The sequence below is a fragment of the Zosterops lateralis genome (assembly GCF_965231275.1).
Source record: "Zosterops lateralis genome assembly, chromosome: 1".
In the NCBI taxonomy this organism is placed as follows: Eukaryota; Metazoa; Chordata; class Aves; order Passeriformes; family Zosteropidae; genus Zosterops; species Zosterops lateralis.
In genome coordinates, this window is record NC_139762.1 from 24,184,266 (window position 1) to 24,197,183 (window position 12,918).

Genomic DNA, 12,918 nt, shown 5'->3' on the forward strand with positions numbered 1-12,918 from the left:
CAAGCCTGATGAGATCTATGGATGAATCATTCTCTTTTCTAATCTCTTCCTTTAAAGAAAAAAGAAAGGAATAAGACTGGAGATAAAGCACTATTTTTTCAACAATTAACTATTGAAACTTCTTCCTATGGACGGTCCTTCATTTGAAGGCTTTAAAGCAAGGCAAAATGTCTTTCTAAAAAAGGTTCAAATAGAATCAGCCTTGATGGCAGTATTCCTATGTTGTGTGAGGGCTCAGATGAGATTTTTGTTACAACACTCCCGGCCTTAGACTTCCAGTTAGTTTCACTTTAGATGCTCTCCCTCTGTATGGTAGGAAAGAGGTATATTGTTTTAATTAGAGAGGGAAGCAATAATTTAGTTCTTAGAGAATATGTATATATATATATCTTTAGTTTTAGTTTTAGTTTTAATTCTAGTTTTAGTTTTAGTTGTAGACTCATACAAAAAAGCTCCTGTATATCCATCATGTCTTTGTCTTTCCTTTACTTATGGTGATTAAATTTTTAAGATTCCAGCTCCTATGACTAAAAACCAGTAGCAAGAATAGAAGGAAGGTCTTTGTTCTAAATCAACTAGGATTAAATATCAGATGCAAATAAGCACAATAATAAAGCATCCTATAAAGATGCACAGCAAGGTCAGATTGATACGTGTGTTGCTCAGAAAATGGGACTTCACTGCCTATCATTATCTCCCCAGCATGATCTTAAAAGCGTTGCTTTTAAAATAATCACTTAGTGTTTAAACTTAGGCACATGATGTCATTTTGGACATCTGAAATTGCTAATAGCTGCGTTGGTTGGTATGCATAACACAGGGCCACAGAGGAGGCTTGTTTTCATACATAAAGACAGCAGGAAGACAGGCGGGAGAGGCAGGAGAGGCAGGAGAGGCAGGAGGCTCTTAAGTCTTACCAATACTTGAGCTTCACCATGGAGTTACTCACAGAGCAATTCACTTCCCTGCTGTCTAATAGATGGAGCTTTTTTTTTTTTTTTTTCCTTTTAAATTCAAAAGCACATTAATTTAAGAAAGAAAATAAGTATGAGATTAGGACTTCAGATGGCCTGCACTGGTTTGTCTTCATTAATTTAAGATAGGGTTATATTATGTTATCTGAGAACTTATCCCATAACACTTAATTACTTGAATAACATCTATGATAGGCAACTGATTCCAAGAGAACTGTGGTGAAGCCAGGGCAGTCAGTGAACCTTCCCCATGGTAATCTAAGCTACTGTTCTGGTCTCTTTTCAGTGTTATTTATGGCTGGCTAATTTGACTACCAGAAAGAAAGTACATAAACCTAGCCTTTAAAAGACCTATTCCAGGTAGCAGATTATCTTGGAGGTAACAGTGCTTCAGCATTTTGTCAAAATATCAAGCTGGTCCTGTGGGAGGCTTGAAAATATTTTCCTCCCCTTGAGGTCTTGGTTCTGCTCAAAGTGACTTGTACAGCAAACACTTTGAGATGAGGGTGTATAGTTTGAGCTTACATTTTCAATCTTACTGCAATTACAATAATTAGAAGGATCTGACCCTGGTCTCTGTTTTCTTTCTGAATGTTAATCCTGTTCATTGTCACTTGTAAGCATTGACCAGCATTCTAAATGGGTTCATTAAGTGCAATTTTATTAGTAGTCATCCCAAAGAAAAGGCATTAGTCTAAGACAATTGCCTGCATCTACTTTCCAAAATCCAAATTCAGATCCCTTTTCAAAAGGTCCCTATTTTGACACGTTCAACTGAAGTACACAATGTGTGTGTCCTAGCCTTCAGGCTTATCTGGAATCTACATCTGAATAATGTTAGGCTTTCAGCCTCTACATTTAAGAAAAATTCAATATCTCTAAAAGGTCATGATCTAACAGCAGAACTCAGACAATAAATCAGGGCAGCTGTCACTATCATTTGGTCAGAAATAAATACTAAAATTCCAAAAACAGATCTAAAAGTTGGAAATTAGATAAAAGAAAATGGAGTAACAATAGAAAACAGTTTGAAAAGTGGTATGTGGGGGTATTTCATAGTGAATAAACTATTAATGGAAATTTCCTCTTTCACAAACTGTTTAAAAATTATGGCAATTCTTTATTGGTTTTCCATAGAGTTGGTTGGGGGTTGGGTTTGTGAAGGTGGAAGTGGGGGTGTTTTGTTTTTTTAATGTTTACTGACAATTTATTATAGGAAGGCCTATAGTATGCAGTAAGGTGGTATTGGCACTATTTTATCCTTGGTTAGGAAAATATATTCATGTACATTTCAACATTTCCTTACTTCAAGCAATATTATCCAAGAAAACATCACAAATGCTTTGGTCTTCTTGCACTGAGGGCAAAACTTGTAAGTCAATGCTTACAAAATGTATCTTGATGTTCATGATATAATTTCCAAGACTGAGATATTTCAACTACTCTCTGCTGGACTTGCTGGACTGCACCTCTTTTTTTTTTTTTTTTTTTTTTTTTTTGTTTTGTTTTGTTTTGTTTTGTTTTGTTTAAAATGAAATTTCTATTATTGCAGAGCACTTCATCCCAGAAACACCAGCCATTTTCTGTTCTATCCTCAAGTTATTAATCTCTTTTAAAAGGAATGTTTAAATAAATGGTTATGGGGTAAGGGGGCTGTGGCCAGAAGATATACTGATGCTGGCTACACAGAACACTCTGTCTGCAGCACCAAAGTCATCTGATCGTCTCCATTCAAACAGAAACCAGTTATATACAGCACCCCACACATCTTCTCTGGGCACTGAAACACTGAGAAAATTTATACCCAAAGAAAAGAAGAAAAATCATTATTTACCAATGGATATGCAACATGAAGAAATCTGATAATAAACACATTATCTTTTGCCCTGATTTTTCAGCCTTCTGATGTTTACATTCTTGTACTGGAGTTTCTCATGCATTGTAACATAAAGTGGATTGTTTTCTCATTCCTCTCTGTGATGGACTTCTGATTTGACCAGTGGGGTCAGAGAAGTGTCAACCTCATGGCCCAATTGCTGATCAAACCCCAAAATGTATTTAAACCCTAAACCCAAAATAAACTTCCTTCTTTCTTGTCTCACAACCTGACTGTGTGAGTGTGATCTTTTCACATCTGTCTGGTGACATACATCTACACAGGAATCCTCGAGAAATAAGGATAATTTATCTTAAAAGACATGAATATGATTCATTAAATTTAGTTATCTACCAGGTAGGTGACTAATGTAAGTTTTCATCAGAATTCCTTGATAAACAATGGAGAAAGATAGACTCTTCACAGTATATATCATCCTATTTCAATATAAATGTTTACAATAGGTGGGATGAATAACACTCTAAAGATGTATATCTTCATATAGGCTCCATCCAGAGAGACTAGATAATTTATTTAGACTAGGCGCCTAAATTGCAGATAACTAAAATTAAGGGAATTGGCTCTTCCCCTGGATGCCTGGCTGAACAAAGAATATTTCTCAAGTTACTTAGAAAATGAATGGTGCTTAAGAGGGCTTCTGATAAGTCACAGTCCTTTGTGGGCTTCATAACTAGCTGTGCATCATCCAGGAACTGCCGCTGAACTTGCAAACAGACTGTGCAGAAACTGACACAACAGGGCACCCCATGTTGGTTAGAGAGAGCAAAGCACCTGAGTGCTGGGTCTGGAGCTTACTTGGAGCTCCCAGATGGATCTGAACTAACCAAGAATTACTAAGATATGTTCTTAATTCTGCACATTTGGGAGAAAATGATTTGTCAACAATAACAGCAATGAACTTCCAATGCCACAGTGCTGAGCAAGCAAGCATTCAGAGCCCTAAAGAGGTGTCTGGGAGCTGCTCTTCCCAAATTTCTGAAGCCCTGTTAAAAGAAACACAGGGCTGCCTCAGCACAGCACCATTTTCTTTTGGGTGAGGGCTTCCAGGGGCAATTGTGACTCAACCTATTCCTAAAATAAGCTTGGCTGGGCCCCTGAGTGGCACTGCTGGCTCAGCAGGACCACCTCAGCCTCTCTGCTTTCAGGCTGTGGGTAATCCACACTACAGATAAAATCCACAATGCAGATAAAGGACCACTGAGAGCTAGTTACAGCTTCTGCTGTTCAAATCTTCACTGACAGTCCTAAGTGCCAACTGCTGAGGACCAAAACCTGTGTGCTACATGAATCAAACCCATATCCTACTCTGCACTTCTATCCCTTCTCTGAAAGTATTTAGAAAGAATCCCTAAGGCTGAGAGCTTTTTCTATTGAAAGGGATTGCTCTCACTAACTTGCTTACCACAGAAATTTTTCTTATTAAAACACACAGACCCACTGAGGGTCTCATTTAGCGGTGCAGACATGTTTATTGATTTGTTTCTGTAGGCCTTAGACCCTCATAGTTCTTGCAATGTGTGAGGATGTGATGACAACAATGCCTGCATGGTCCATCTGTCTCCAGAGGGAATGCCTGAGGAGGTCTGCCTCAGCAACAGAAAGCTTTTCCACCAGTGATACTCATTTCCTTGTCACCAGGGAAATTATCAATATAATTTTTGCTAATATTCCCCTGGACTGGTGCCTGACAAAGATGAACCTTTTCATTCAATACATTCATAGGGTACCTTCTGTGTGCCAATGTTGTTGGGACACTGCTTTTAAATGCCAGACTTGAGCTGGTTGGGCTGAAATTTGCCTTGAGCTGAAGGCTCCATAATTTTCAAAAACCATTTTTACTGACTCAAAGAATGAGAGTGGGAAGAAATTATTCTGGCCCATGTGGAAAACTATTCTGTCGAGCCTTTATTTAGGATAATCTCATTCTGCCACACTTTACCAGGAGGACTAGAAACCAGGCCTGTGGGAGAATGCCTTCCCATTCAGGATCACAACATGGCATTAGGTTACTTAATGGGCTCCCAGGAGCAGGATGGGCAAGGAACTAATGAAAGCTGTTTCCCAATACAGGTCAAGCTTCAAACAGACACGAGAAGTCCTATGTGAAAGCAGCAAATAGAAACATCTCTAACAAATATTTTGATGAGTTACTTTTTAGTATTTCCTCACCATTAGTAGCACTCTTAATAATTCATGTAGAAGAAATGAAGACCTTAGATAATGGGATGTTTCAGTCTTATTTTTTTACACATTTAGTTTTTACTGAGATGAGGAAATCATATACAGAGTCAAAGTTAAAAAACTGTTATCGAGATGAAAATTTCAGTAATTCAGTGAAAATACTGAAGCTGCCAGTGAAAGCTTAATTGTGCCTCTTTGGTGTGTTTACATTATGATAGCTTTTAATTACAGAATAATGGATTACTTTGTGGTGAGGTAATCATCTCTCTGTGACACTGCTACAAATTTGCTGGTCTGACATCAGAAAAAAAGGCTGGAGTTTTTCTCACAAAGCCTCTCCTGTTGAGCAGGACAAAAGGAGGGACTTTCAGAAGGCTGTCCTTGCAGCCTGCTGTGACTGCCATGCCTCAACCAGTCCTTGCTCATCAGCTGAGTGTGGGCCTTGGCTTAGAGAAAGATTGGGAACTGTATTTTTAATGTGAAAGAATATTCTGAATAAGGCAGGGAGGATCTGGGAAGATGGGAGGAGGATTTTCAGCTTGTCAAGAGATAAGGAAGTTTGATACCATTATGGAGAGCTGGAATTTTCCTCCTTTTCCCGAGGAATTTTGCCAGTACAAATGAAGCAATGGGTTTGCAGTATCTTGGTAGCCTCATAGCAGTAAGGAAGTCAAAACAAAGCCACAGAAAAGCAGATGGACTGGCTGTATCTGCTTTTTATTCTACTATATCACATTCATACAAAGTCTTCTTGCATGCATATATTATTATGCATGAATTCTCTTATGTATATATGCATACTCACTATTCTATTCACAAGGCCTAACATACATGGCCATTTGCTGCAGAGTCAGTCTGTGCTGACTTAAGCCTTGTGAAGGACACACATATTTGGTGAAGCCGAAAGAAGGGGGAACTTTAAGTTTCATCTGAAGGAAAGCTCAGGATAGCATTATGTAGTAAAGGAGATAATAAACCAGCTCTGAGTTAAATTCTGATTTAATTGACCAAGTTTCAGTAGAATCAATTTCATTCAACTGCTGTTTTAAAAAACAGACTATTTTTGTTCTTTTTCTACCAACATAGGCTTTCAGATTTTCTAGCATTCATGATATCTTTGAGTGAACATTTATTCATACAGATGCATGTTTTTTAACATAACCATGGCCACATACATAGATGCAGATAGAAGTACTTAAGTATGTTGATTTTTTACCCAGCTAATTCATCTAATCTTGATAGTATTTGTAATGCCTTGCCCAGTTTCCAAGGGAGAAAAAAGCTTAAACCAAGACAGCTGGTGTCTGTCTCAGTCTGTGTAAAGATGCAAAACTAGGAATCAGTCATAAAAGCAGGGATGCTCCCGTTTCACTTGAACGTGTGGTTACTGGTTATTAGTCAGGTGCCTGGAGCAGGAAGAGTTTAAGAATTCATTCAGCTTTGGAATATCACCTAGCAACAGTGTCTGGGAAACCACTGCTCTGAGGGGTTTTTTTCACTTTATTTTGTTTTTCAAGCACAAGGCAAGAGTGTGCAAAGTCTCACATGAGATCAATATCTAAGCAAATCAACATTCAGTATCCACCCAGCACTGTAACAGGATCCATAAAAATAAGCTGTCTCACACTCCTCAAATTATATAAAGAAATTATATTCCCCAAACATTTGTGCAGATAAAGTCAGTTTCACTTGAACATTCACTGGAAGTTAGTGGTGTACACAACATTTTTAAAAACACTTTGACAGGTATTTTACAGATCCATGCTGGCATTATACTACTACAGAAACAGAGAGTTACTGTAAAACAGCAAAATGAAATTATTTGAACTGGAATTTGACCAGGACATGTTTTAAGATCTGATTTATGTAGAGATGCCTCTGCCTGAATTAAGGTGCCTGAATTAAGCAAGATCATATGCCAAAGTCAATCGTATGGATTTTATTTAACAGTAGAATATGAGGTAGAGAGATAGAAGTAGAAAACAGAGGAGAGAGGATTAGAGAGACAGAGATTAGGCAGAAGATAGTCACCATCTCTGGATCTGCCCTGTTGATCCTTCTTCACCTTGGTCTTCTTGGTAGGAGGGTATTGAGGTCTTTCAAAACTTTTCACTATTTATCTACACAATTCTCTTATCCTATTGGTTAAATAATTCCCTCACTTCTAATGCTAATTAGTTCTTTTGAATCAGTGGGTTGTCTGAGCCCATGGGTTTCTCTCAGGTGGTGGGTTGTGCCAGATCTCACCCCTGCCAGAATTATCTTTTACCAAGTCACAGCTGACTTCAGCACAGCTAAGTTGACTTTCCCTGTGGATTCTTTGTGTTCATTATCAGTGTCCCCCCAGCCCTGTTTGCCTCCCCCTGGGCCTGAGATAATGCTCAGACAATAGTATTCCCTTTATCTTATCTCGAGTTCCCATTCGAGTACCTTAACTGTACAGTAAAAGTTCCAGGAATCCACGAAGGCATATTGGGGTGGGGGAAATTTGGTGGGAGAGGGGTTGGAAAGCCCTTGGGGGTCACAGATGCCATCTGTCCCATAACTTGGGTGATCTCTGCTTGATCAGCAGTGTGGATATGGGCAGATGCTCCTCCACAGTTTACCACAGTGGGAACCCTTGACAGGATGCATTAGCCAGGAAGTGACAGCCAGACCTCACCTGGAGCCAGAGCCATCCTGCTGCTTCATTCCATGCTTATCTCATGCCAAAGTCCTTCTGTGGTCTAAGCAGTCTTTGAGACAAGCCATTAGGAAGTCCTTACAACATCCTTACAACAAGTGAACTTCTACTGCAAAAATTATTATTATTTTGAGACATAATCCTGAACATCCTGCAGAAAGTTTTTGGTATGAGGATGGTTTTCTTTCCCCTTCACTTGTCCTAATAGCCATTGGATTTTTTTAAAAAAATTAGCATTTGGATTCCATTTAAAAAACGGATCAGAAGTCTCCCACACTAGGTCATTGTCCTGCAGGCTACTGGAGGAAATATGGTCTGTATCTATCACATCAGGATCTTCATGTGAGTGTGATAAGGAAATACAGAGCAAATATTTGGTGCATTTTTTCAGTCCTCAAAACTTTAATCTTGCTTCTGTGTAAAAAGTAGGCCACATGTTGTGAATGTCTCACCATTATCCCATGGAGACAAAATGTGTAACTGTGTTTTGACTTGTATGCCTGTAGGAGTTTCTGCATACTTCCCCTATTTCTTTCACATACACAGGAACTATTTACTTCTCAAATAACCTGATGTTTTAGAGGGGTTTTAAAACTACTGTGATCCAAAGAAGCAGTTATGAATTTGTCTGTATTGTTTATATGGCACATTATCATAATGAATTTTTCAATTAAATGTAGTAATGATAGCACAGTGACAAATGAAATGCTTAGGCAAATAAGGAGGTGCTTTGAAATGCAGAAATATGTGGAGTCAACTGAGGGAGAATGAACAATTCTAAAATATAGGTTTATGAGGAAGAGTGGCTGGACCTTCTTGCTCAGAAAAGTCCCCTGTCCAAACCCACTCTAATAAACTCCAAACACACCAGGCCATAACGTGCTTGCTGCCATGGGTTCAAGCAAAATCAAATGCAAGTCAGTCTCCAACTAACAAAGGCAGTCAGTGGAATGTGAGAAAACACATGGAAGTTTAGAGTGACCATTTTCAAAATTGTGGTCAGATGTAGCAGAATAAAGAGCCAGTCTTTCCATTTACCTTTTGATTATGACAGCTTGGCATATATTGTTCACATATAGGCAGGGCAGGGAGGCCACCCTTGGTGCAGAATAAAGACAGTGGTGCCACCTCTCTTTTGTGGACTGGGCAATTAACCATTAGTTGTGTCCACACTAACACAGTGAAGTTAGTTGCAATCCCTCAGTGGCGCCCAGAGCCTCTGCCAAATCATCTTCTACTGGAATGTCTACATGTCATATATCCTCCTCTCCCCAAAATTAAACTTCATGTCACAAGTGAACTTTATACTCAGGAAACCACAGCAATATTTAAGATAAGTAAGTCTTCAAATAACAGGGTTTTTCTTGTCCAGATCGGCTTGCCTGTGGTTTAGACAGCTCTACCTGAGCTCATGGCCTGCAGTTTCTAGCACTATCAATAGCGAGAAATAAACACTTTTATAACATCTGCTCCTTACTAGACAACTATTTTAAACTGAAATAATTTGTATCTAAAAGTGCTTATTTTCCTGTTTTAATTAAAAAAGATTAGGTAACTAACTCAGATATATGTATGGAAAACCAAAACACTGGCATGTAGTCACATGTAGTTGGCATTATTTTGGGTATATTTAAAGCACTTAATAGAATTTTTAGAGGTGCCTGGGCTCCTATTTGCCTCTTCAGCCACTTTCAATATGTGCATATATGTATATATCAGAGATCTTTGTCTGGCCCTGAGAGTTGAGCTCTGACTTCACTGAATATCCAAATGTCCTGAGGTCAGTTAGTGAGGTGGGTAAAGAGGGAAGTCTGGGTTATGCCTATAATACTTATCGTTTCTCACCTTTCATTTCTCCTATGTAGCTAGGGATAATGTGGCAAAAACAGATTTTGTAATCATATACTATTTTCCATTATGGCACTTGGCCTCTGCTATATTGGTCCAAAAATCACAAAGTAATGTTTATTTTAACATCTCCAGAATGTAAACCAATTCAAAAATATGAAGATAAAGAGGGGATATCACCAGCTAAATAGCAGAGTAATAAATATCCAATGACATTAGAAAGCTTTCTGCAGGATACCAAGGGCAGTTAAATCTCACTGGGCTGGATTGCAAAACAGTAACTCATTTAAGCTGAACGAAAGATAAATAAATAAATCATCCTGGTGGCATTTATTTACTTGTAGCATTTCTCTCAGCTGCATCCCTCTCCTTTAGTACCTTACTTTGTCAGCTTCCTGTGTTGACTATCAGGATCTCATGGAGGTGTAAAGTCTGGCAAAAGCAAGAGGAAAACATGGGATAGAGCCCCTGATCTTGTTTATACCATATATTCACTGACAAAAAAAGAGTTGAGAGTGTTTTACCTCTGGAAGGTAAAGCTCATGTTAATTGTCTACTGTAAAACCATGGTGGAGACAAGATCTAACATCCTGACACCAAATCTCTCCTTTGCCATCAGAAATTTTTCAGGAAAGGCTCTGATGACCACTGCAAAACGTTCTACTTGCTGGAAGGGCTGTCTTGGGTCTTCACAGTAGTCTTGCTAAGGGAATAAGTGTGTCCTGTCATGCAGCATCCAGCTTTTTTTCTCTGGTTCTTACTCCAGAGTTTTCCATCTGAGAAAGGCCTCAGGGAAGGGCTGTTATTTTCTGAGAGGTAATTTGGAAAAGACAACCACAAGCAGAGAAGTTACTTTCAATAATGTAATTATTGCATGTTAGTTGTCTTTTAACCAAAACAAATTAAGCAACAGAAACTTCCATACTTTTGTTTCACAGAAAGCCAAGACAATTAGTTCTCTGAGTCTTCCAGGCCCACTTCCCCACTTGTGTGTAGGGCTGTGTGCCACACATTCAAAATGTCTGGTACTGTTAAAATACAAGTGGTATTTTACTGACTTCAGAGATGAGAGAAGGGTCTGGGTGCAGATGCAGGGGAGTCAAAGAGTAAAGGGAAAACCAAGTATGTCCTCCTCCCTCAGAGATTACGGCACAACTGTTGTCCAGGCACCTCTTGATGGAGAGAAGGGAGAAAAATATCTATTGTTGTTCTGCCTTGTTAGATGAGGATGTGGATAATATCTCCTTTGAGTATTTGCTATGGAGGTTTGCATGTTGTACATTGTGTTTTATCAGATATGACCCTAAAGGCACAGAATGTATCTTGCCAAAGTTGTGTTCAGCCATGGCTGCTTGAACTGTTGTGCTGATTATTTTCTGGGGACAAAGAGGATTAGAGGTGATAAAATCCTGTGTTTCTGTAGGATCATTCTCAAAGGACTAAAAAGACATTAATTAAGTTTCCCAATAGACCTGTGCATAGTGAAAAGATTGAAGGTCCTGTTCTCAAACTTGCTTCCCAAAGTATCTTTAGTTACAGCAATTTTATGCATTCACATTTCAAAGCATTTGACAGAGACTTTTACCTGTCCATGCAAGGAGGCTACAGCTGCCCCAGAAAACATCTCAGCAATACATCTTCTGGGCCATAACCACAAAAAAAATGCTCCTTCCTTCTTACAAAAGTTATTCCAAGTCAGAGAGAAGTTTATTGGTAACTGAAAATCCACCTTGAAAATAACCTGTTTTCAATTTACCTCTATGAAGGTTTATTTAGTTTCAGAGGAATCTGCCAGTGCTTATTTTAGGAGGCTCATTCCTTCCCCTCTTTCTGGATAAATAGGATTTTTGTCTTGAGCAACACAGTCCTCAGGCAGGGGGCTACGGGGCTAGTGAATCCCAACCAAGGGTGTATGCTCATCTAGCTGGTAAAATCCTTTTGTCAGGATCATTCTCCTAACCTGGTGTGTAAAGTACCCAAGACTACATCTCAGGATCCAGGCACTCCTGACTCCTTGTTATACTGTAGGTGGGAGAAAGACATAAAACATAACAGATATTAGTTCACATACAACTTGGCCTGAAAGATCTCGTTGATTTTGCATTCTTCTGAATCAAACTGGCAAATGTGAAAAGAACATGATAAACCCACTTTTCGTAGTGTTTTTTTTTTTTCCCATGGTTACAGTGATCTAATCCTGCATGAGCTCAGGTCGCATAATATTTGGCTCCCCATTTTGAAGTCTGTAGTTACTATACTAGTTTCTATGTGATTTATTTCTGGTCTTTCACTAGCATTAGGTAAAGAAGAAGCTCAGTTTTCCATGCTAAAAGTAATTGTTTTCCATAGAAGGATCCACTTTCTGTTTGACTCCTTCAATCTCATGGAATTACAAACTTGTAGGATTAAAGGATTTTCTAGCTCTAAGTAATAAATCTGATTACTAAAAGAATTGGTACAGAAACTAAGATTAAAAACAGATAAATGTATTTCCATTAGTACCAATGCAATGGAAAAATAAGGGAAAATAAGATGGACCCTAGAGAAGGTGTTTCAAAATTAATTCATCATGTTTTCAAATTGCTCAAAACTAATGCCACTCTACATCCAGATTTTGCAATCTACTTTCTTTCTGTCCAGAAACAGGGGCTTTTTTTCTGTATTTGCTTGGAATTTCTAGAGTTACCAGGTACCTTTCAAGCGAGATACTACAAAGCAGGCCATAGGGAAATCACTGACTTGCTCATGAATGATATCTGACACTATGGGAAGTATCAGCAACTATGTGAACATGGATTTTATATATATATACACATGTATATATACCATGACTCTTCTTTGCTATCCCAGAAATGTTGCACAATGACACGGATGCCCTAGTGAACAGAAGCTACCTTATTAATGCCAAGGGAACTCACCAGGCTTTTCATTACATGGTCTGGCTTTTAATAGGATAAACTTCTGCTACTGGCTTTGCCCTAATTTGCACTGATTGCAAATGCTGCAATGCCCACCAGTGCTGTCACTGGTGCACAGATCCAGGGCAGTGGCAACAGGGTCACCCTGCACACTCAGCCCCATTTGACTCAGGACCTGCTGCACATGCTGGTATCTCTTGAGTGTTTGACTCAGCTCTGGCCATGCTGCTGCTGTGCTCAGCTGTGCCCCAGGGCTGCAGGGCATTCACCCAGAAAGTCTAGACAAAGGTAGAAAATCCTAAAAATCTGCTCCGACAGGATTTTCTTTTAGATAAAGGAGACCAGTCCAGACCTTGGCTTGCAGTCACAGTAGGAAAATTGAGTTTTTACTAGTACAGTTTGTTTCATTTGATATAC